Raw genomic sequence first — 24790 nt, 5'->3', positions numbered from 1 at the left:
CCCAGGAGTAGAGAATTTGGGAGAGAAGAAAATACGTTTAGCACGTGAGAAGGCAGAGTCTATGAAATGGGAAGGGTAGCCAAGACGGGAAAACGAATTATGAAGAGTGGAAATTTCTGCTGGAAGGAACTGAGGATCACAGATGCGGAGGGCACGGAGAAAGAGGGAGATAAGAACACTTTTCTTGACAGGGGAAGCATGATAGGAAAAGTAGTGAATGTACATGCCACTGTGCATAGGTTTTCGGTAAACGGAAAAGGAAAAACCTGTATCTGAGCGGTGGACATGGACATCAAGGAAAGGAAGCAAGGAATTAGATTCCCATTCAGCTTTAAACTTAATGGAAGGGGCAAGATTATTAAGAGCTTCAAGAAAAGGTTGGAAGAGACTGGAGTCATGAGGCCACAGAGCAAAGATGTCATCCACATAGCGGAGCCAGAGTGAAGGTACACTTCTGGTTAGTGTGACTGTAAATGGTACAAGTCGGACCGAAACGTCGTCGTAAGCTCCTCTCTTCTATGTGCGGGTTATTTGTGTATCGTTCCAGTCGCGGTATTGTGCCTTTTTTTGTTATTAATAGTGAAGCCTGCGATGAGAAGTTTTTGTCTGGTCTCAGTTGAGGTGTACGTTTCGTAAGAATGTCTGTTAAGAAGGAGTTTGAAGCCTGAGTTGGTTTTAAAGACTTTCAGCTGAGGTGCGCCAGTGATCTGGTACAATAAATTTCCGGGACAGATAGTGGCATGATCAGAATTAGAGTATTTGAGGTTAAGCGAGAAAGAATTGAGTTTGGAAGGGTAGAGGCAGTTGTTGGCAGTATAGGAATGGTAAGGGGGAAGGAGGTGGAAGGCACTGAAAGTATCGTAAAGATGTATGATGTATAATGTTCGCCAAGACCGTAGTCCTGGCACGGGTCTCAATCTTGCGATGACCCGTCTCTGGCTCCCGATGTACTCCTAACTATGGACACTAGCGAGGAGGAGGATATGTCGTTATCACAGGTAACAGCTTGTCTGGTTCGTTGACTCCATGGTACACTAGTGTGGCCGCAGTCATCTCTGGGTCCTCTTCGGGAGGGAATATCACTCCTAGTTGCCTGCGGAGTGTCTCAGTAACTTCGCACTCCAGAAGATAGTGTGTTAGGGGCCGCTGGACAACGTGCTGACAGTACTGGCACATCTCCTCAGCCTTGTCTACCATCATCTTGGCTGTGGGAAAGCCCAAACGAAGCCGATGGATGGCGGTACACTGCGCTCTGGACCAGCTTCTATCATATTCATTGTAAATATGAATAATCAGTTGTATATATAGTGGCAGGAGTCAGGTGAAGTGTAGTGTGGGTAAAGGTGGTAGTAGTAGTGGAACTAAGGAGGTGAGACAGATGGCTAGAGAGGGACCTGCTGACATCATGTAACTGCAGTTTCCAGAATGGGTAATATCCTGTTGATTAGCAATTTAGAGATGCTGTAACTAGTGATTAAAGAAGACGACTTAAGACGGAGAAAATGCATAGAAGCTGCACTAATTGTTGTCAGTAACACTATAAAGCAAAAATCCGGTAGTTACAGTATCTCTAAATTGCTAGTCAACACGATATTACCCATATACGCGTTTTCTTAGTTTTCTCTGTTAGGACTGATGAAGCCACTCGTGGCGAAACGTTTCCTTTAATAAATGTCCTGAACTGTATATAAGTGTCTTTTTCCACATCTTGTCGGTATCACCATACCATTTCCTCACGGTATAAGTTGTTAGTGGCCGTATAAAACTCCAACAAGAAGTTGTGACACTGTAGGTAGGTCAAGCAAGTTCAGGCGTCCCTCTCTGCTGGAGCTTAGCAAGGGGGTCCACCGGATCTAATTGGAAACTTCAAGTTTCTATCTGTTTACAAAGGAACTTTTGTTCCTTTTCTCTCATCGCCCAGCCTCGGGCAACAATTTTTCCTCGTAGCATCGAGAAGCCGGGCTGTCACTGGCCCTGATAAACCCAACAAAGAAGAAAGTCAAGTAAGTTCATACGTAGCAGCATATGTGTAAAGAAGCTAGGATAACCCCAAAAAAAAGTCAGAGTAACTTATTTTCACTGGGGTCCGCTTGATACCTTATTATTATTCTATAAAGAAGATAATATCATATTATTATACTATAAAGGGGATATACTAGGAATAAGGTAAAATGAGTTGTTTATATTTACATGTGTGTTAGCTAAAAACATAAAAAATCATTCTCCCTTTCTGTCTCTACATTCATCAGACACCTTTTGGCACTCTTCTTGAACTGGTTCATGCTATGACTGGCTTTGACATGTATAGGCAGTTTGTTCCATTCCTTTATTGCTGTACAATAAAAGGTGTTTGAAGCCTGGCCACTGAGTGTGTACTACAAAGCTGTGTTCTCTCCCTCTAGTACTATGATTGCTGTGGTTCCCAACTTTGACAAAATTGGCAGCAAGGTATTTTGGACACTGTTTGTGAGCAATTTTGTAAACTTGATTTAACTTCAGTTGTTTTACTCTGTCTTCAACATTCAGCATATCCAATTGTTGTAATTTATCCTGGTCTACATGTTCTCTTGGACTCAGGTCCAGGATGAATCTTACCATTTTGTTCTGGGTGATTTGCAGTTTATCTTTCAGTTTTTTTGGTCAAGGCAGAGTACCATGAAAAGCAAGCGTAATCCATATGACATTGTATAAAGGCTAGACATAGGGTCCTGCGATCCTCAGTAGGTAGACACTGTGCTTGTCTGTAGAGGAACTTCACTCTGGTATTTGCTTTCTTTACTACACTGTTCCCTATCAATTCTCCTGACATGCAAGGGTTAAAGGGGATTCCCAAATATTTTACTGAGGAAACTGAAGTGATGGGTTTCCCATTACACCAGACATTAAAGTTATTTGCCCTTCTCAGCTTGTTTCGTGCCAAAGAGTATGGCTTCCATTTTCCCAAGGTGTAATAATAGTTTGTTGTCTACTAACCATTTGCTGCAGGAATCCAGTTCCAGTGTTATTACATTAGCTATATCTTGTGGGTCTACCTGACACTAACAGAGCACTGTCATCTGCATACAGTTGTAGTTTGCACCTGACACTGATGGGCATGCCGTTTACATAACATAAGAATAATAAAGGGCCCAGAGTACTACCTTGGGAACTCCACATGCTATTGACAGGGGAGTCTGATTCTGTTTTGTTGATTTTGACAATTTGTGTCCTGTTGTTAAGATAGGACTTAAACCAGTGTATGGAACCTGAAGTATACCTGGAGAGGGTTCTGGGGGTCAAAGCCCCCACTGCCTGGTCTGTGACCAGGCTTCATAGTGAATCAGGGCCTGATCAACCAGACTGTTACTGTTGGCCGCACACAACCCGACATACAAACCACAGCCTGGCTGGTCAGGTACTAAGTTTAGGTGCCTGTCCAGTGCCTGCTTGAAGACAGCCAGGGGTCTATTGGTAATCCCTCTTATGTATGCTGGGAGGCAGTTGAACAGTCTTGGGCCCCTGACACTTAGTGTTGTGCTAGTGGCACCCATGCTTTTCATTGGGGGATGTTGCATCGTCTGGAGAGAGTTCTGCAGAGTCTTTTGCTTTCATAGGGAGTGATTTTCGTGTGCAAGTTTGGTACTAATCCCTCTAGGATTTTCCAAGTGTAAATAATCATGTATCTCATTCACCTGCATTCTAGGGAGTACAGATTGAGGAACTTCAAGCATTCCCAGTAATTGAGGTGCTTTATCGCAGTTATGTGTGCTGTGCAGGTTTTCTGTACATTTGCTAGGTCAGCAATTTCACCTGCCTTGAAAGGTGCTGTTAGTGTGCAACAATATTCCAGCCTAGATAGAACAAGCAGCCTGAAGAGTGTCATTGTGGGCTTGGCACCCCTGACTTGAATTTTCTTGCATAATATATTGTGATTGACAGTACTGAAGGCCTTTTGCAAGTCTAAGGTTAATATTCTTATGAGGTTCCCTATCGACATTTCAGTTCTCATGTAATCCATCAGATTAATTAGGGAGGTGTCAGTTGAATAAGATCTCCTAAAGCCTGATTGGTAACTATGAAGAAGGTTGTTGTCCTTAAGATACTTGACTACTTGACAGTAGAAGAGTGAGACACTTATGCAACATATGGGAATCTTTATTCAGGAAATGTTTTGCCACATAGTGGCTTCATCAGTCCAGTACAAAGCAGAAGGTGTAAGGAGAGGAGTTTGAGGTAATCAGTCCCTCACCTCAAACTCCTCCTCTAGTTACACCTTCTGCTTTGTATTGGACTGATGAAGCCACTGTGTGGCGAAACGTTTCCTGAATAAAGATTCCCATATGTTGCATAAGTGTCTCAATCTTCAACTTGTCAGTTTTTCAAACCATTCATCACATACTTGACAGTACACCCCCCTTTCTAGAATTTTGGATATTGCACTGAGTATACTAACAGGCCTATAGTTGCTGACATCAGACCTACCATTTTTCTTGAAGATAGGAGTAACTCTGGCCTCCTTGAACTCCTTTGGTACAGTATTAGTGGTGATGGACAAATTTATTATGGAGCAATGGGGATTGGCAATTCAGAGGCACCATCTTTTAGGAATTATGACAGGATGTTATCTAGGCCAGTGCTCTTGGGTTTAACACTTACTAGTTGACAACTGTTTGGGGTTACCCCTTTATTGGTATAGTATGTTTTAAACTTATCAGAGTCTGTGTTAAAGGTATTTGATGCAGCCGGTAGTTTACTTATTAGTGTTGATGCGACATGTTTATTTTTATTTTTTTTTTTATTATCACACTGGCCGATTCCCACCAAGGCAGGGTGGCCCGAAAAAGAAAAACTTTCACCATCATTCACTCTATCACTGTCTTGCCAGAAGGGTGCTTTACACTACAGTTTTTAAACTGCAACATTAACACCCCTCTTTCAGAGTGCAGGCACTGTACTTCCCATCTCCAGGACTCAAGTCCAGCCTGCCGGTTTCCCTGAACCCCTTCATAAATGTTACTTTGCTCACACTCCAACAGCACGTCAAGTATTAAAAACCATTTGTCTCCATTCACTCCTATCAAACACACTCACGCATGCCTGCTGGAAGTCCAAGCCCCTTGCACACAAAATCTCCTTTACCCCCCTCCCTCCAACCTTTCCTAGGCCGACCCCTACCCCGCCTTCCTTCCACTACAGACTGATACACTCTTGAAGTCACTCTGTTTCGCTCCATTCACTCTACATGTTCGAACCAACTCAACAACCCTTCCTCAGCCCTCTGGACAACAGTTTTGGTAATCCCGCACCTCCTCCTAACTTCCAAACTACAAATTCTCTGCATTATATTCACACCACACATTGCCCTCAGACATGACATCTCCACTGCCTCCAGCCTTCTCCTCGCTGCAACATTCATCACCCATGCTTCACACCCATATAAGAGCATTGGTAAAACTATACTCTCATACCATACCCCCGGCCGGGATTGAACCCGCGGTCATAGTCTCAAAACTCCAGCCCGGCCGGGGGTATGGTTTGTTTGCAATCGTGTCATTACGATTTCTTGAGTCATATACTCTCATACATTCCCCTCTTTGCCTCCAAGGACAAAGTTCTTTGTCTCCACAGACTCCTAAGTGCACCGCTCACCCTTTTCCCCTCATCAGTTCTATGATTCACCTCATCTTTCATAGACCCATCCACTGACACATCCACTCCCAAATATCTGAATACATTCACCTCCTCCATACTCTCTCCCTCCAATCTGATATCCAATCTTTCATCACCTAATCTTTTTGTTATCCTCATAACCTTACTCTTTCCTGTATTCACTTTTAATTTTCGTCTTTTGCACACCCTACCAAATTCATCCACCAATCTCTGCAACTTCTCTTCAGAATCTCCCAAGAGCACGGTGTCATCAGCAAAGAGCAACTGTGACAACTCCCACTTTGTTAGATTCTTTATATTTTAACTCCAAGCCTCTTGCCAAGACCCTCGCATTTACTTCTCTTACAACCCCATCTATAAATATATTAGATAACCATGGTGACATCACACATCCTTGTCTAAGGCCTACTTTTACTGGGAAATAATTTCCCTCTTTCCTACATACTCTAACTTGAGCCTCACTATCCTCGTAAAAACTCTTCACTGCTTTCAGTAACCTACCTCCTACACCATACACCTGCAACATCTGCCACATTGCCCCCCTGTCCACCCTGTCATACGCCTTTTCCAAATCCACAAATGCCACAAAGACCTCTTTAGCCTTATCTAAATACTGTTCACTTATATGTTTCACTGTAAACACCTGGTCCACACACCCCCTACCTTTCCTAAAGCCTCCTTGTTCATCTGCTATCCTATTCTCCATCTTACTCTTAATTCTTTCAATAATAACTCTACCATACACTTTACCAGGTATACTCAACAGACTTATCCCCCTATAATTTTTGCACTCTCTTTTGTCCCCTTTGCCTTTATACAAAGGAACTATGCATGCTGTCTGCCAATCCCTAGGTACCTTACCCTCTTCCATACATTTATTAAATAATTGCACCAACCACTCCAAAACTATATCCCCACCTGCTTTTAACATTTCTATCTTTATCCCATCAATCCCGGCTGCCTTACCCCCTTTCATTTTACCTACTGCCTCACGAACTTCCCCCACACTCACAACTGGCTCTTCCTCACTCCTACAAGATGTTATTCCTTCTTGCCCTATACACGAAATCACAGCTTCCCTATCTTCATCAACATTTAACAATTCCTCAAAATATTCCCTCCATCTTCCCAATACCTCTAACTCTCCATTTAATAACTCTCCTCTCCTATTTTTAACTGACAAATCCATTTGTTCTCTAGGCTTCCTTAACTTGTTAATCTCACTCCAAAACTTTTTCTTATTTTCAACAAAATTTGTTGATAACATCTCACCCATTCTCTCATTTGCTCTCTTTTTACATTGCTTCACCACTCTCTTAACCTCTCTCTTTTTCTCCATATACTCTTCCCTCCTTGCATCACTTCTACTTTGTAAAAACTTCTCATATGCTAACTTTTTCTCCCTTACTACTCTCTTTACATCATTATTCCACCAATCCCTCCTCTTCCCTCCTGCACCCACTTTTCTGTAACCACAAACTTCTGCTGAACACTCTAACACTACATTTTTAAACCTACCCCATACCTCTTCGACCCCGTTGCCTGTGCTCTCATTAGCCCATCTATCCTCCAATAGCTGTTTATATCTTACCCTAACTGCCTCCTCTTTTAGTTTATAAACCTTCACCTCTCTCTTCCCTGATGCTTCTATTCTCCTTGTATCCCATCTACCTTTTACTCTCAGTGTAGCTACAACTAGAAAGTGATCTGATATATCTGTGGCCCCTCTATAAATATGTACATCCTGAAGTCTACTCAACAGTCTTTTATCTACCAATACATAATCCAACAAACTACTGTCATTTTGCCCTACATCATATCTTGTATGCTTATTTATCCTCTTTTTCTTAAAATATGTATTACCTATAACTAAACCCCTTTCTATACAAAGTTCAATCAAAGGGCTCCCATTTTCATTTACACCTGGCACCCCAAACTTACCTACCACACCCTCTCTGAAAGTTTCTCCTACTTTAGCATTCAGGTCCCCTACCACAATGACTCTCTCACTTGGTTCAAAGGCTCCTATACATTCACTTAACATCTCCCAAAATCTCTCTCTCTCCTGTACATTCCTCTCTTCTCCAGGTGCATACACGCTTATTATGACCCACTTTTCACATCCAACCTTTACTTTAATCCACATAATTCTTGAATTTACACATTCATATTCTCTTTTCTCCTTCCATAACTGATCCTTCAACATTACTGCTACCCCTTTCTTTGCTCTAACTCTCTCAGATACTCCAGATTTAATTCCATTTATTTCCCCCCACCGAAACTTCCCTACCCCCTTCAGCTTTGTTTCGCTTAGGGCCAGGACATCCAACTTCTTTTCATTCATAACATCAGCAATCATCTGTTTCTTGTCATCCGCACTACATCCACACACATTCAAGCATCCCAGTTTTATAAAGTTTTTCTTCTCTTTTTTAGTAAATGTGTACAGGAGAAGGGGTTACTAGCCTATTGCTCCCGGCATTTTAGTCGCCTCATACGACACGCATGGCTTACAGAGGAAAGATTCTTTTCCACTTCCCCATGGACAATAGAAGAAATAAAGAAGAACAAGAGCTATTTAGAAAAAGGAGAAAAAACCTAGATGTTTGTATATATATACAGTGGACCCCCGCATACCGTCGGCATCACATAACGTTCAATCCGCATACCGCTCGCTTTTATCGCAAAAATTTTGCCTCGCATACCGCTCAAAAACCCGCTCACCGCTCTTCGTCCGAGACGCGTCCAATGTGCGCCCTTAGCCAGCCTCACATGTGCCGCCGGTGGCATTGTTTACCAGCCAGCCTCCGCAGTAACATCCAAGCATACAATCGGAACATTTCGTATTATTACAGTGTTTTTGGTGATTTTATCTGCAAAATAAGTGACCATGGGCCCCAAGAAAGCTTCTAGTGCCAACCCTACAGCAATAAGAGTGAGAATTACTATAGAGATGAAGAAAGAGATCATTGATAAGTATGAAAGTGGAGTGTGTGTCGCCGACCTGGCCAGGTTGTACAAGAAACCCAAATCAACCATCGCTACTATTGTGGGCAACAGAAAGGCAATCAAGGAAGCTGTTCTTGCCAAAGGTTTAACTGTGTTTTCGAAACAGAGATCGCAAGTGATGGAAGATGTTGAGAGACTCTTATTGGTGTGGATAAATGAAAAACAGCTAGAAGGAGATAGCGTCTCTCAAGCGATCATAAGCGAAAAGGCTAGGAAGTTGCATGAGGATTTAATTAAAAAAATGCCTGCAACTTGTGATGATGTGAGTGAATTTAAGGCCAGCAAAGGTTGGTTTGAGAGATTTTAGAAGCGTAGTGGCATACATAGTGTGATAAGGCATGGTGAGGCTGCCAGTTCGGACCACAAAGCAGCTGAAAAATATGTGCAGGAATTCAAGGAGTACATAGACAGTGAAGGACTGAAACCTGAACAAGTGTTTAATTGTGATGAAACAGGCCTGTTTTGGAAGAAAATGCCAAGCAGGACCTACATTACTCAGGAGGAAAAGGCACTCCCAGGACATAAGCCTATGAAAGACAGGCTTTTTTGATGTGTTCCAATGCTACTGGTGACTGCAAAGTGAAGCCTTTATTAGTGTATCACTCTGAAACTCCCAGACCGTTCAGGCAAAAGAATGTCCTCAAGGAGAATTTGTGTGTGCAGTGGAGGGCAAACAGTAAGGCATGGGTCACTAGGGACTTTTTCTATGACTGGTTGCACCATGCATTTGCCCCCAATGTGAAAGATTACCTAACTGAAAAGAAATTAGAACTTAAGTGCCTCCTGGTGTTAGACAATGCCCCTGGTCATCCTACAGACGTGGCAGAGCGACTTTATGGGGACATGAGCTTCATTAAGGTGAAGTTTTTGCCTCCTAATACCACTCCTCTCCTGCAGCCCATGGACCAGCAGGTTATTGCAAACTTCTAAAAACTGTACACAAAAGCTCTGTTTGAAAGGTGCTTTGTAGTGACCTCAGAAACTCAACTGACTCTAAGAGAGTTTTGGAGAGAGCACTTTAATATCCTCAATTGTGTAAACCTTATAGGTAAGGCTTGGGAGGGAGTGACTAAGAAGACCTTGAACTCTGCTTGGAAGAAACTGTGGCCAGAATGTGTAGACAAAAGGGATTTTGAAGGGTTTGAGGCTAACCCTGAGAGGATTATGCCACTTGAGGAATCCATTGTGGCATTGGGAAAGTCCTTGGGGTTGGAGGTTAGTGGGGATGATGTGGAAGAGTTGGTGGAGGAGGGCAATGAAGAACTAACCACTGATGAGCTGATAGATCAACTTCAACAGCAAGAGGCCAGACCTGAGGAAACTGGTTCGAAGGAGGTGAGAGAGAAATTGAAGAAATTGCCTACTACAAAGATTAAGGAAATCTGTGCAAAGTGGCTTGAAGTGCAAACCTTCATGGATGAAAATCACCCTCACACAGCTATTGCAAGCCGTGCTGGTGATTATTACACTGACAATGTTGTGAAACACTTTAGGGAAGTCATAAAGGAACGAGAGGTACAGGCCACTATGGACAGATATGTTGTGTGAAAGAAGTCCAGTGACTCTGAAGCTGGTCCTAGTGGCATTAAAAGAAGAAGGGAAGTAACCCCAGAAAAGGACTCGACACCTCAAGTCTTAATGGAAGGGGATTCCCCTTCTAAACACTAACACTCTCTCTCCCCTCCTCCCATCCCATCAATCATCACCAGATCTTCAATAAAAGTAAGTGTCATGTAATTGTGCATGCCTTTTTCAGTTTGTGTGTATTAAAATTAACATTTCATGTGGTAAAATTTTTTTTTTTTCATACTTTTGGGTGTCTTGCACGGATTAATTTGATTTCCATTATTTCTTATGGGGAAAATTCATTCGCATACCGATCATTTCGCATAACAATGAGCCCTCTTGCACGGATTAAAGTCGCTATGCGGGGGTCCACTGTATGCATATGCGTGTCTGTGAAGTGTGACCAAAGTGTAAGTAGGAGTAGCAAGATATCCCTGTTATCTAGTGTGTTTATGAGACAGAAAAAGAAAAGAAACCAGATGTTTAGTAGGAATTAAAACAATTTGCCACTTTAGTGGTTTCATGGCATACTTTGTTATCGACATTTAGTACTATATTAGACCTTCTACGGGTTTATGGCTATACCCCAACTGTTTTAGTTGATGCCAGAGCTTTCTAGGGTTATTCTTGTACTCTTCGATTTTTGAGCAATAGTGCCTTGCCTTTGCTCCTTTTATAAATCCCTGCACTCTGTTCCTCACCCTTTGGAATTCATTTAGTGCTTCAATGTCCTGTCTGTTTGCCTTAAATCTTTTTAGCAACTGATCTCTAAATTTCATATTGTCCAATATCTCAGTAGCAATTAGATCAGTCTTACCCTTCCTTGGAATGAACCAATTTACCTCCCAATCCCAAGGCACTGTATAACTATCTGCGGGTTTAGGATTTCCAGTGACTATAGTAATTAAAACCTATTTTTTTTGCTGTTTCCCCCTCCCCTTGAGAGAGGTTCCTTGATGCTCTTGAGGGGTCTTTGTCTTAGAAATGAGAAATTTTCTCTTCCATGGATCGAATTCGATTGCCTCCCATTTCTCCAGGTGCTGTATAATCCCAACAAATTTATCAGTTCCCACTAATGTAATTGTTTTTGTCTGCCCTTAGCTACTTCATGACCTCTCCTGACTTGACCCTAGCTGCTTCCTCACCTCTCTTGACATTACCTTAGCTACTTCCTCACCTCTCCTGTCCTGACTTTACCTGCTTCCTCACTCCTCCTGTGCTGACCTTAGTTACTTTTTCACCATTCTGGTCCTGAACTTTGCTACTTCTCCTCCATGTCCTTTCCCACTCCATCCCCCCTCCTACCTCTTTCCCTCTCTCTCTCTCTCTCTCTCTCTCCCCCTCTATCTTTTTCCTTCTACCTTACCCCTCAATCTCTTGTTCTCCCCCTCTATTTCTTCTCTTAATAATAATAATAATGATAATATAATATCTTTATTTTTACAAGTACATGTATAAGGTATACAGGCCTAGCTGATATCAGTGACATACTACTACAGTGGAACCTCAGCTTACGAATTTAATCCGTTCTGTGACGTTGCTCATATCCCGATCTGCTCGTATGCTGAGTCAATTTGCCTCATTTAAATTAACTGAAATGCCATTAATCCGTTCCAGCGGAATTTCTGCTCTCAGAAGGCAAGAATATGACGCTATCATCATCTCTACAGCTTGTTTATCTATCACAGTTCATCTAATATGACATAATAAACAATATAAATAACATAGAAACCTGATATATACTCTAGAATGAATAAAATATGTCATTATGTGACAAGTTGTGGCAGCCATTCCCTGCGTCAAGCAGCCACCTTGTTGTGGGTCAGTGGAGGAGATTTCCTGCCATCCCCCAACACCACCATCTCAGCTTACCTGTTCAGTTCCACTTCCCTTCTACAAGCTAGCTGTGTTTGTGAATTGTGTTTTAATCTTTTTATTACCATATCTTGTATCTGCCAAGCAATCATGACACCCAGTAGGCATACCAGTGTTGCTGAATGACTTACTGACTTGACTGACTGACTTACTGACCTGACTGACTTACTGACTAGACTGACTGACTTACTGACTTACTGACTTGACTTACTAACTTGACTTACTGACTGACTTACTGACCAACTTACTGACTTAACTGACTGACTGAATGGCTTGACTGACTGACTGAATGGCTTGACTGACTGACTGAATGACTTGACTGACTTACTGAATGACTTGACTGACTGACTGAATGACTTAAAGTTAGACTTTGTCACTGAAGAGGACCCTGAAACAGTGTCTAGAGCATCTGATGCCTTACCATCAGTTGTATAATGTACTGCAGGGTAAAATAGAACAGAAATCCATTACAGATTTTATGCACACTCCAGTACAAGCATTGACTTCAGTACCAGAACCTCTACCATCCACCTCAGCCCAGTAGAACCACAACATAACTCTCCACTCTCTTCACAATCATCCACAAACACCAGCACCCACAATTTAAGGTAAGAAATACTATTATTTCTGTTGCAGTTATAGTCGTAAGCAGTAAAAACAACATAATACATCACGACAATGACCTACAATTATATATTCACTTTTACTTTTGTAAGATCTGGAGGTCTAAAAAAAAAAAATTGAGGGGGAAGCTCGCATCCTGAATTTTTGCTCACATCCTGAATTTTTGCTCACATCCTGAATTTTTGCTCAAATCCTGAATTTTTGCTCTCATCCAGAAACAAAAAATTGACTGAGCGACTGCTTGTATCCTGAAAAACTCATATGGTGGGGCACTCATAAGCCGAGGTTCCACTGCATATAGAAAGCTGCTTGTTATGCAGATCATTTCGGGCAAATTAGGTCAGTTTTGTCCCAGGATGCGACCAACACAAGTTGACTAACACCCAGGTATCCATTTTACTGATAGGTGAACATGAACAGCCAGTGTAAAGAAACATGCCCAATGTTTCAACCCTTGCTGGGAATTAAACCTGGACCCTTGCTGTGTGAAGCGAGAGCTTTAGCCACCAGGCCATGGGGCACCATGGCCTGGCACCTTCACTTCTGCTGAGGTACCTTCACTTCTGCTGTTAAGCATGAAAATATCTTTATAGTTATAGTACTTTTCTTGAATGTAATAAAAACAGTCTGTCAGGTTTATTATAATTCCTTCATATTCTTATGCTTGGAGATTTTATGTCAGACAAGTTTAGTTTGGTACCATTTGAAACTTGTTAGCAAGGAATATTTAGGCTGAGTGTTTGTTTACTATCCACTGATGTTCCTGTGATGTACATAATGAAGCCACCTCAGAGAGGACCGGGTCTTTATGCTGTTGAAGGAATTTTTATCCAAGAAATTAGAGTTATCCTTCCGTTCACTGGATCAAACCTGATAATCTACTAGACACTGTTGAAGCCTAACCCTTATGGGGTTATTAATATATAAAAAAAAATTATATTTTGACTTGTTTACAGCACAAGCCAGAAGTGTCCAAATCCCTAGCACCTACTGTACATATGAAATGACTACATTGCGATGTGTCCATATTAACTGTCATGTCCGAAACTCTGAAGATACACCAGTGGAGCTAAGGTAGGAATGTTTCTCTTTGTCCAATTTGTGTAGTCAGCATAACATAACATTCTCCAGTGTAAACAATATATATGTTGATGTTTGCTGTTTTTGTCAAGACACTTTCATTTGATTGCATCTCAGATTTAAAACTGTTCACTCCTATATGAGAGTGGTGATAAAATAAGCATCAATTAAGTTGAAGATTGAGACACTAATGTACATTGATGGACTGAACACATCGACTCCAGGCTGAGGGACTGATTACCTCAAACTCCTCCTCTCCTTACGCCTTTCTACTTTGTATTGGGCTGATGAAGCCACTGTGTGGCGAAACGTTTCCTGAATAAAGATTCCCATATGTTGCATAAGTGTCTCAATCTTCAACTTGTCGGTTTTTCAAACCATTCATCACATCAATTAGGTTCTCGGTGTTGTGATGGTCTAGAGCAGTGATTTCCAAAGTGGGTGGTACTGCCCCCCTGGGGGCAGTGGAAAGATCCAGGGGAGCATTGAGGAAAAAGGGGGTGGTAGGGGGGTGGCACACAAAAGTTATGTGGTTGTCAAAGGGAAACTTCCTGAGATGTTTCTATTCACTTTTTAAAGCAGCTGTTGAATTCTTCAGACATTTTCTGTTCAGGTTACAGTTATTCAAATGTAACATATCCTTCTGTGAGCTCTTCCTGTTTCCAAGTCTCTCTGAATTGTAGGAGAAGAGCATACCAGACGATGACCTTCATGTGTATTGTGCACACCTAAATGAACAGCATAGAGACATGTCTGACAAATTTGAGGATCTTTTTTTGCGTAAAATACCAGACTGGGTGATCAATCCATTCCTAGATATCAGCAGTGAGGAAACAGAAATGATGGAGGAAAAATTGATTTCACCCCAAAAGGACATTGAGCTGAGACCAAAGTTCAAAAAAAAAATTGTATTTAGATTTTTGGTTACAAAAAAACATTTCTGACCACTACCCTGCACTGTGGAACAAAGTCAAGATGTATTTTATTGCCTTCCCAACATCATATATAGTAGAGCAAAGCTTCAGTGCAGTTGCCAAACTTGTTACCAAGCAAAGAGAAAGACTGAAAATTACTGAATGTGGGGATCTAAGACTTCTTAGTGCCTTCATGCCTGCTGTTGAGAAGCTGATGTCCCTGCACCAAGCACATCCATATCATTGAAATTGTGAAGACAGTGCAGTTACAGATGAGACGTAAATTTACTCTTTCATGTTGTTAAATACAGTGGACCCCCGCATAACGATTTTAATCCGTGCAAGAGGGGTAATTGTTATGCGAAATAATCGGTATGTGAATGAATTTTCCCCATAAGAAATAATGGAAATAAAATTAATCCGTGCAAGACACCCAAAAGTATGAAAAAAAAAAAATTTTACCACATGAAATATTAATTTTAATACACACAAACTGAAAAAGGCATGCACACTTACATGACACTTACTTTTATTGAAGATCTGGTGATGATTGATGGGATGGGAGGAGGGGAGAGAGAGTGTTAGTGTTTAGAAGGGGAATCCCCTTCCATTAAGACTTGAGGTGTCAAGTCCTTTTCTGGGGTTACTTCCCTTCTTCTTTTAATGCCACTAGGACCAGCTTCAGAGTCACTGGACTTCTTTCGCACAACATATCTGTCCATAGTGGCCTGTACCTCTCGTTCCTTTATGACTTCCCTAAAGTGTTTCACAACATTGTCAGTGTACAGGTTGCCAACACGGCTTGCAATAGCTGTGTGAGGGTGATTTTCATCCATGAAGGTTTGCACTTCAAGCCACTTTGCACAGATTTCTTTAATCTTTGTAGTAGGCAATTTCTTCAATTTCTCTCTCCCCTCCTCTGAACCAGTTTCCTCAGGTCTGGCCTCTTGCTCTTGAAGTTGATCTATCAGCTCATCAGTGGTTAGTTCTTCATTGCCCTCCTCCACCAACTCTTCCACATCATCCCCACTAACCTCCAACCCCAAGGACTTTCCCAATGCCACAATGGATTCCTCAAGTGGCATAATCCTCTCAGGGTTAGCCTCAAACCCTTCAAAATCCCTTTTGTCTACACATTCTGGCCACAGTTTCTTCCAAGCAGAGTTCAAGGTCTTCTTAGTCACTCCCTCCCAAGCCTTACCTATAAGGTTTACACAATTGAGGATATTAAAGTGCTCTCTCCAAAACTCTCTTAGAGTCAGTTGAGTTTCTGAGGTCACTACAAAGCACCTTTCAAACAGAGCTTTTGTGTACAGTTTTTTGAAGTTTGCAATAACCTGCTGGTCCATGGGCTGCAGGAGAGGAGTGGTATTAGGAGGCAAAAACTTCACCTTAATGAAGCTCATGTCCCCATAAAGTCGCTCTGCCACGTCTGTAGGATGACCAGGGGCATTGTCTAACACCAGGAGGCACTTAAGTTCTAATTTCTTTTCAGTTAGGTAATCTTTCACATTGGGGGCAAATGCATGGTGTAACCAGTTATAGAAAAATTCCCTAGTGACCCATGCCTTACTGTTTGCCCTCCACAGCACACACAAATTATCCTTGAGGACATTCTTTTGCCTGAACGCTCTGGGAGTTTCAGAGTGATACACTAATAAAGGCTTAACTTTGCAATCACAACTAGCATTGGCACACATCAACAAAGTAAGCCTGTCTTTCATAGGCTTATGTCCTGGGAGTGCCTTTTCCTCCTGAGTAATGTAGGTCCTGCTTGGCATTTTCTTCCAGAACAGGCCTGTTTCATCACAATTAAACACTTGTTCAGGTTTCAGTCCTTCACTGTCTATGTACTCCTTGAATTCCTGCACATATTTTTCAGCCGCTTTGTGGTCCGAACTGGCAGCCTCACCATGCCTTATCACACTATGGATGCCACTACGCTTCTTAAATCTCTCAAACCAACCTTTGCTGGCCTTAAATTCACTCACATCATCACTAGTTGCAGGCATTTTTTTAATTAAATCCTCATGCAACTTCCTAGCCTTTTCACATATGATCGCTTGAGAGACGCTATCTCCTGCTAGCTGTTTTTCATTTATCCACACCAATAAGAGTCTCTCAACATCTTCCATCACTTGCGATCTTTGTTTCGAAAACACAGTTAAACCTTTGGCAAGAACAGCTTCCTTGATTGTCTTTCTGGTGCCCACAATAGTAGCGATGGTTGATTGGGGTTTCTTGTACAACTTGACTAGGTCGGCGATACGCACTCCACTTTCATACTTATCAATGATCTCTTTCTTCATTTCTATTGGAATTCTCACCCTTATTGGTGTACGGTTGGCACTAGAAGCTTTCTTGGGGCCCATGGTCACTTATTTTCCAGAAACAGCACCGAAAACACTGTAATAATACGAAATATTCCGATTGTATGCTTGGATGTTACCGCGGAGGCTGGCTGGTAAACAATGGCACGGGCGGCACATGTGAGGCTGGCTGAGGGCGCACATTGGACGCGTCTCGGACGAAAATCGGTGAGCGGGTTTTTAATCGGTATGCGCGGCAAAATTTTTGCGATTAAAGCAAGCGGTATGCGGATTAATCGCTATGTGATGCCATCGTTATGCGGGGGTCCACTGTAAATTGGTTTAATATGTTAATTTTTATTTGTGAAATAATACACTTGCTTATAGTGTTTGATTAATTGTTTTTAATTTGCAGTAAACCTAATAGCAAGAAAGAGGTGTACAGTGGACCCCCGGTTAACGATATTTTTTCACTCCAGAAGTATGTTCAGGTGCCAGTACTGACCGAATTTGTTCCCATAAGGAATATTGTGAAGTAGATTAGTCCATTTCAAACCCCCAAACATACACGTACAAACGCACTTACATAAATACACTTACATAATTGGTCGCATTCGGAGGTGATTGTTATGCGGGGGTCCACTGTATTTGTATGTGTGTGGGAGGAGGGACGCTAGGGATGTGGCTTGGAAGCCAAGGGGTAGGCAACCTGAAAAAGTTTGGTAACCACTGGTCTAGAGCATCAAAAGTTTAGCTGACTTCCTGGGGCAGCCTAAAGTCTTGGATTTGAGTTTCAGCTAGTCATAGTATTGTTGTTTGCTTGAAAACCACTTATTTTAGTGGCTGCATATGCTGAGTTTAAGAAGAAGTTTTAGAGTGAGATCACTAAGTTGAGAAAGGCTAGGGAACCAACGAGTTTAATAATTAAAAACAAGAGAGAGTATTACAGTGGCCCCTCAGTTAATGCCAAAAACCTCGGTTAAAGACAATCGTCCCAAACGTGTCCGTGCGGAGTGAGCACCTGTACACTCCATTTACATGTACAGCCAGTGTACCAGTGTTTACAAGCCAGTGAGGACGATTCCACGCATACATACGATACATTTTGTATTATTCCATTGTTTTTAGTGCTAGTAACTGCTAAACAAGCCACCATGGGCCCAAAGAAAGCTTCTAGTGCCAGCCCTTTGGTAAAGAGGGTGAGAAACACTATAGAATTCAAGAAAAAGTTTGTAGAAAGATATGTAAGTGGTGGTGGTAGTATGGGCCAACAGGTTTGCTGCAGTGATCCTGCTTTTTTATGTACACCAGCCAGGGTACTTCCCCACATAGCAGCCAGGGTACTTCCCCACACACCAGCCAGGGTACTTCCCCAAATACCAGCCAGGGTACTTTCCCACACACTAGCCAGGGTACTTTCCCACACACTAGCCAGGGTACTTCCCCACATACCAGCCAGGGTACTTTCCCACATACCAGCCAGGGTACTTTCCCACATACCAGCCAGGGTACTTTCCCACATACCAGCCAGGGTACTTCCCCACATACCAGCCAGGGTACTTCCCAACACACCAGCCAGGGTACTTCCCCACATACCAGACAGAGTACTTCCCCACACACGATTTGATTTGATTGATACTTGTGCATGAGTGAATAGAATTATCGAAGCTTATTGCTTGGGAAGCATTGAAAATTGGGTTGGGCAAATACAATTCTGTTAGTGGGATGGTATGTGAAGGACCTGCCTAGTATGGGCCAACAGGCCTGCTGCAGTGTTCCTGCTTTCTTATGTGCAAACATTTATGGAAGTTGGATGTCCTGGCTCTAAGCGAAACAAAGCTGAAGGGGGTAGGAGAGTTTCAGTGGGGGGAAATAAATGGGATTAAATCTGGAGTATCTGAGAGAGTTAGAGCAAAGGAAGGGGTAGCAGTAATGTTAAATGATCAGTTATGGAAGGAGAAAAGAGAATATGAATGTGTAAATTCAAGAATTATGTGGATTAAAGTAAAGGTTGGATGCGAGAAGTGGGTCATAATAAGCGTGTATGCACCTGGAGAAGAGAGGAATGCAGAGGAGAGAGAGAGATTTTGGGAGATGTTAAGTGAATGTATAGGAGCCTTTGAACCAAGTGAGAGAGTAATTGTGGTAGGGGACCTGAATGCTAAAGTAGGAGAAACTTTTAGAGAGGGTGTGGTAGGTAAGTTTGGGGTGCCAGGTGTAAATGATAATGGGAGCCCTTTGATTGAACTTTGTATAGAAAGGGGTTTGGTTATAGGTAATACATATTTTGAGAAAAAGAGGATAAATAAGTGTACACGATATGATGTAGGGCGAAATGACAGTAGTTTGTTGGATTATGTATTGGTAGATAAAAGACTGTTGAGTAGACTTCAGGATGTACATGTTTATAGAGGGGCCACAGATATATCAGATCACTTTCTAGTTGTAGCTACACTGAGAGTAAAAGGTAGATGGGATACAAGGAGAATAGAAGCATCAGGGAAGAGAGAGGTGAAGGTTTATAAACTAAAAGAGGAGGCAGTTAGGGTAAGATATAAACAGCTATTGGAGGATAGATGGGCTAATGAGAGCATAGGCAATGGGGTCGAAGAGGTATGGGGTAGGTTTAAAAATGTAGTGTTAGAGTGTTCAGCAGAAGTTTGTGGTTACAGGAAAGTGGGTGCAGGAGGGAAGAGGAGCGATTGGTGGAATGATGATGTAAAGAGAGTAGTAAGGGAGAAAAAGTTAGCATATGAGAAGTTTTTACAAAGTAGAAGTGATGCAAGGAGGGAAGAGTATATGGAGAAAAAGAGAGAGGTTAAGAGAGTGGTGAAGCAATGTAAAAAGAGAGCAAATGAGAGAGTGGGTGAGATGTTATCAACAAATTTTGTTGAAAATAAGAAAAAGTTTTGGAGTGAGATTAACAAGTTAAGAAAGCCTAGAGAACAAATGGATTTGTCAGTTAAAAATAGGAGAGGAGAGTTATTAAATGGAGAGTTAGAGGTATTGGGAAGATGGAGGGAATATTTTGAGGAATTGTTAAATGTTGATGAAGATAGGGAAGCTGTGATTTCGTGTATAGGGCAAGGAGGAATAACATCTTGTAGGAGTGAGGAAGAGCCAGTTGTGAGTGTGGGGGAAGTTCGTGAGGCAGTAGGTAAAATGAAAGGGGGTAAGGCAGCTGGGATTGATGGGATAAAGATAGAAATGTTAAAAGCAGGTGGGGATATAGTTTTGGAGTGGTTGGTGCAATTATTTAATAAATGTATGGAAGAGGGTAAGGTACCTAGGGATTGGCAGAGAGCATGCATAGTTCCTTTGTATAAAGGCAAAGGGGATAAAAGAGAGTGCAAAAATTATAGGGGGATAAGTCTGTTGAGTGTACCTGGTAAAGTGTATGGTAGAGTTATAATTGAAAGAATTAAGAGTAAGACGGAGAATAGGATAGCAGATGAACAAGGAGGCTTTAGGAAAGGTAGGGGGTGTGTGGACCAGGTGTTTACAGTGAAACATATAAGTGAACAGTATTTAGATAAGGCTAAAGAGGTCTTTGTGGCATTTATGGATTTGGAAAAGGCGTATGACAGGGTGGATAGGGGGGCAATGTGGCAGATGTTGCAAGTGTATGGTGTAGGAGGTAGGTTACTGAAAGCAGTGAAGAGTTTTTACGAGGATAGTGAGGCTGAAGTTAGAGTATGTAGGAAAGAGGGAAATTTTTTCCCAGTAAAAGTAGGCCTTAGACAAGGATGTGTGATGTCACCGTGGTTGTTTAATATATTTATAGATGGGGTTGTAAGAGAAGTAAATGCGAGGGTCTTGGCAAGAGGCGTGGAGTTAAAAGATAAAGAATCACACACAAAGTGGGAGTTGTCACAGCTGCTCTTTGCTGATGACACTGTGCTCTTGGGAGATTCTGAAGAGAAGCTGCAGAGATTGGTGGATGAATTTGGTAGGGTGTGCAAAAGAAGAAAATTAAAGGTGAATACAGGAAAGAGTAAGGTTATGAGGATAACAAAAAGATTAGGTGATGAAAGATTGAATATCAGATTGGAGGGAGAGAGTATGGAGGAGGTGAATGTATTCAGATATTTGGGAGTGGACGTGTCAGCGGATGGGTCTATGAAAGATGAGGTGAATCATAGAATTGATGAGGGAAAAAGAGTAAGTGGTGCACTTAGGAGTCTGTGGAGACAAAGAACTTTGTCCTTGGAGGCAAAGAGGGGAATGTATGAGAGTATAGTTTTACCAACGCTCTTATATGGGTGTGAAGCGTGGGTGATGAATGTTGCAGCGAGGAGAAGGCTGGAGGCAGTGGAGATGTCATGTCTGAGGGCAATGTGTGGTGTGAATATAATGCAGAGAATTCGTAGTTTGGAAGTTAGGAGGAGGTGCGGGATTACCAAAACTGTTGTCCAGAGGGCTGAGGAAGGGTTGTTGAGGTGGTTCGGACATGTAGAGAGAATGGAGCGAAACAGAATGACTTCAAGAGTGTATCAGTCTGTAGTGGAAGGAAGGCGGGGTAGGGGTCGGCCTAGGAAGGTTTGGAGGGAGGGGGTAAAGGAGGTTTTGTGTGCGAGGGGCTTGGACTTCCAGCAGGCATGCGTGAGCGTGTTTGATAGGAGTGAATGGAGACAAATGGTTTTTAATACTTGACGTGCTGTTGGAGTGTGAGCAAAGTAACATTTATGAAGGGATTCAGGGAAACCGGCAGGCCGGACTTGAGTCCTGGAGATGGGAAGTACAGTGCCTGCACTCTGAAGGAGGGGTGTTAATGTTGCAGTTTAAAAACTGTAGTGTAAAGCACCCTTCTGGCAAGACAGTGATGGAGTGAATGATGGTGAAAGTTTTTCTTTCTTGGGCCACCCTGCCTTGGTGGGAATCGGCCAGTGTGATAATAAAAAAAAAAAAAAAAAAAAAATTATGGATAAACATCACCCTGACACAGCTGTTGCAGGCTATGCTGGCAACATTTACAATGACAATGTTGTGTCCCATTTTAGGGAAAACTTAGAGATGACAGAAACAGAGCTCTGTGGACAGATTTTTGGTGCGACAGGGGTCCAGTGACTCTCAAGCTGGTCCTAGTGGCATTAAAAACCAAAGAAGGGAGGTAACCCCAGAAAAGGACTTGTTACCTGAAGTCTTTATGGAAGGGGATTCCCCTTCCAAACAATTGTAAACTCCTCCATCCTCTCCCCTCCTCCCATCTCATCACTCATCATCCTTTTGGGCCACCCCACCTCGATGGAATACGGCTAGTACGTTGAAAGAATAATAATAATAATAATAATAATAATTAAATTAAGTGCTAAACGTGAAAGGGTCCCACAGTGCTGCAGGTAGGGATGAGCTAAAGGAGAAATAAGCAGAGGTTAGGAGAGTGAGGGGGCAAGAGCTTACAAGGGTAAGGGGTTAGTTGGGTTAAGGGAAAGTGCAAGAGGTCAATTAAAATCAAAGTTGGTGCAATAAGTGGTCGAGGTTAATGTCAGTTAGGGAGTTGGAGATGTCAGAAGTGAATTCTGCATACCCACTGATAAACAGGACAGTCTATTAAAATATGGTGAACTGACAGTGCATCCTGACAGTCTTTGCAGAGCAGTGCTGGGCATTTCTCCATGAGGTGTCCTACCTGCAACATTTAAAACCGATGTCTCACACCCATATAACAGTATTAGTACTACTAAACTCGGGTACATTCCCTATTTTGTCTCCACAAATTCCTCAGTACACGACCCACTTTTTTTTCACCTCATCTTTTACAGACCCATCTGCTGATTAGCCTAATAACAAATGTCTAACTTCATTTACTTTCTCCATACTCTGTCCCTCCAGTCTGAAATTCAATCTTTCATTGAGTAAATTTTCTGTTACTCTCATTACCTTGCTCTTTTCTATTTTCACTTTTAATTTCCTTCTTTTAAATACCCTCCCAAATTATCTACCAACCTTTGCAGCTTTTCTTCATATCCTCAGCAAAAAGCAGTTGTGACAACTCTTATTTTGTATTAGATTCACTATCTTTTAATCCCATGCCTCTCCCCAGCACCCTAGTCTTCACTTCCTTTACAACCCCATCTACAAATGTTTACCATGGTGATATAAGAACATAAGAATGGAGGAACACTGCAGAAGGCCTACTGACCCATACAAGGCAGGTCCTTATCAAAATGACCTCTACCCAAAGCTACCCAAGAATTTACTCCGGTACCCAATGGTACAAATCAAACCCAGCCCCTCCCACTCATATATTTGTCCAATCTCTTTTTAAAGCTGCCTAAAGTCCTAGCCTCAATCACCCTACTGGGAAGATTGTTCCACGCATCCACAACTCTGTCTACTTTTAGTAGACAGTAATCTTCCTCTCATACATACCCTAACTTGAGCCTCACTTTCCACATAGAAACTCTTTACCACTTTTAACAACCTACCACCAATTCCATACATTTGCAACATCTGCTTTCCTATCCACCTTGTCATATGCCATTTCTAAATCCATAAATCCAACAAAAAGTTCTTTTAAATAGTATATGCACAGGCTTATTTCTTTATGATTTTCACACTTGCTTTTCTCCTTATACAAAGAAACCATGCATGCTTTTTGGTACTTTCCTCATGTTTGTACTATTTATATTAAATAAATACACCAACCACTTCAAAATTAAATCGCACCTTCTCTCAACGTTTCTGTTTTGATCCTATCTAGTAAAGCTGCTTCAGCCATCTTTTATTCTACCCACTGCCTTCACACTTAATCTGGTTCTTCCTCACTCCAACAAGATGTTATACCTCATTGCCCAATTTATGAAATTGCTACTGCCCTTTTTTCGTTGACATTTAGCAATTCGTCAAAATATTCCCTACATCTTCCCTTCTGATAATTCCACTCTTTTGCTTTTTATTATAAAATTTGTTTGTTCCCTAGGCATTATCAGCTTATTTGGTGAAGCTACGAAGACTTATACGTGGCGAAAGTACAGTGGAACCTCAGTATTCGAACAGCTCCGTACTCGAACAATTTGGTATTCGAATGCTTTGCTCAGTAAACAAATCGCTCAGTAGTGTACTGTTTGCTTGGCACTCGACCAAACAAACACGACCTGCCAAAACTTCACTGTAAACTATTTTGTGCTTCACATTTTTTGGTGTTTTTTTACATTATTTGTATAAATAAGTCACCATGGGGCCTAAGAGGGTTAGTGATAACAGCCAACCAAAAAGAAAATTGGTTGGGAAAAATTTGTTCTGTACTCGAACAGACTGGCATTTGAACAGCCTTCTGGAGCCAATTAAGTTCAAGTGCCGAGGTTCCACTGTACTGTGCACTTTGAGGCAGTGTGCAGGATCGACTGAGAGAGTGTTTTATATACTATACATATGCAGGAATTGTGAACAAGTGATATAAGATGCAAAACATCCATGGGGGGAGTTGATAGCTCTAGGCCTTTCGTGGAAATGATTTTGCTAGAATATGTGTGTGTGTGTGTGTGTGTTTACTCACCTAGTTGAGGTTGCAGGGGTCGAGTCTGAGCTCCTGGCCCTGCCTCTTCACTGATCACGCGCGCGTGTGTGGTGTATACAGCCTCTCCTCACTTAGTGACATACTTGTTTACTGATGACTCGGACTTACGACGGGCCCTCTGACTAGTATGCATACCTGAATAATGTATATTAAAAGCTGATTTCCTCTATTCTGTTTATTACAATATACAGTACACTACTGTATAAACCTTTACAAATATACCAGAAATGTTATAAATGTTGCAA

At 41.9% G+C, this 24790-nt stretch overlaps 1 long non-coding RNA gene across 1 annotated transcript; it reads left to right on the top strand.

Moving 5' to 3' along the window:
• Nucleotides 1-1740: 1740 nt before the first annotated feature.
• LOC128692328 (uncharacterized) lies at nt 1741-14965 on the top strand. Its single transcript, XR_008407576.2, has 3 exons — nt 1741-2003; nt 13130-13274; nt 13680-14965. It is a non-coding gene; the product is annotated as an uncharacterized lncRNA (long non-coding RNA).
• Nucleotides 14966-24790: the final 9825 nt, after the last annotated feature.

Source organism: Cherax quadricarinatus, chromosome 53 (genome assembly GCF_038502225.1).
Source record: "Cherax quadricarinatus isolate ZL_2023a chromosome 53, ASM3850222v1, whole genome shotgun sequence".
In the NCBI taxonomy this organism is placed as follows: Eukaryota; Metazoa; Arthropoda; class Malacostraca; order Decapoda; family Parastacidae; genus Cherax; species Cherax quadricarinatus.
Note: the sequence above shows the minus strand (reverse complement) of the source record. Positions and strands in the feature narration are given on the sequence as shown.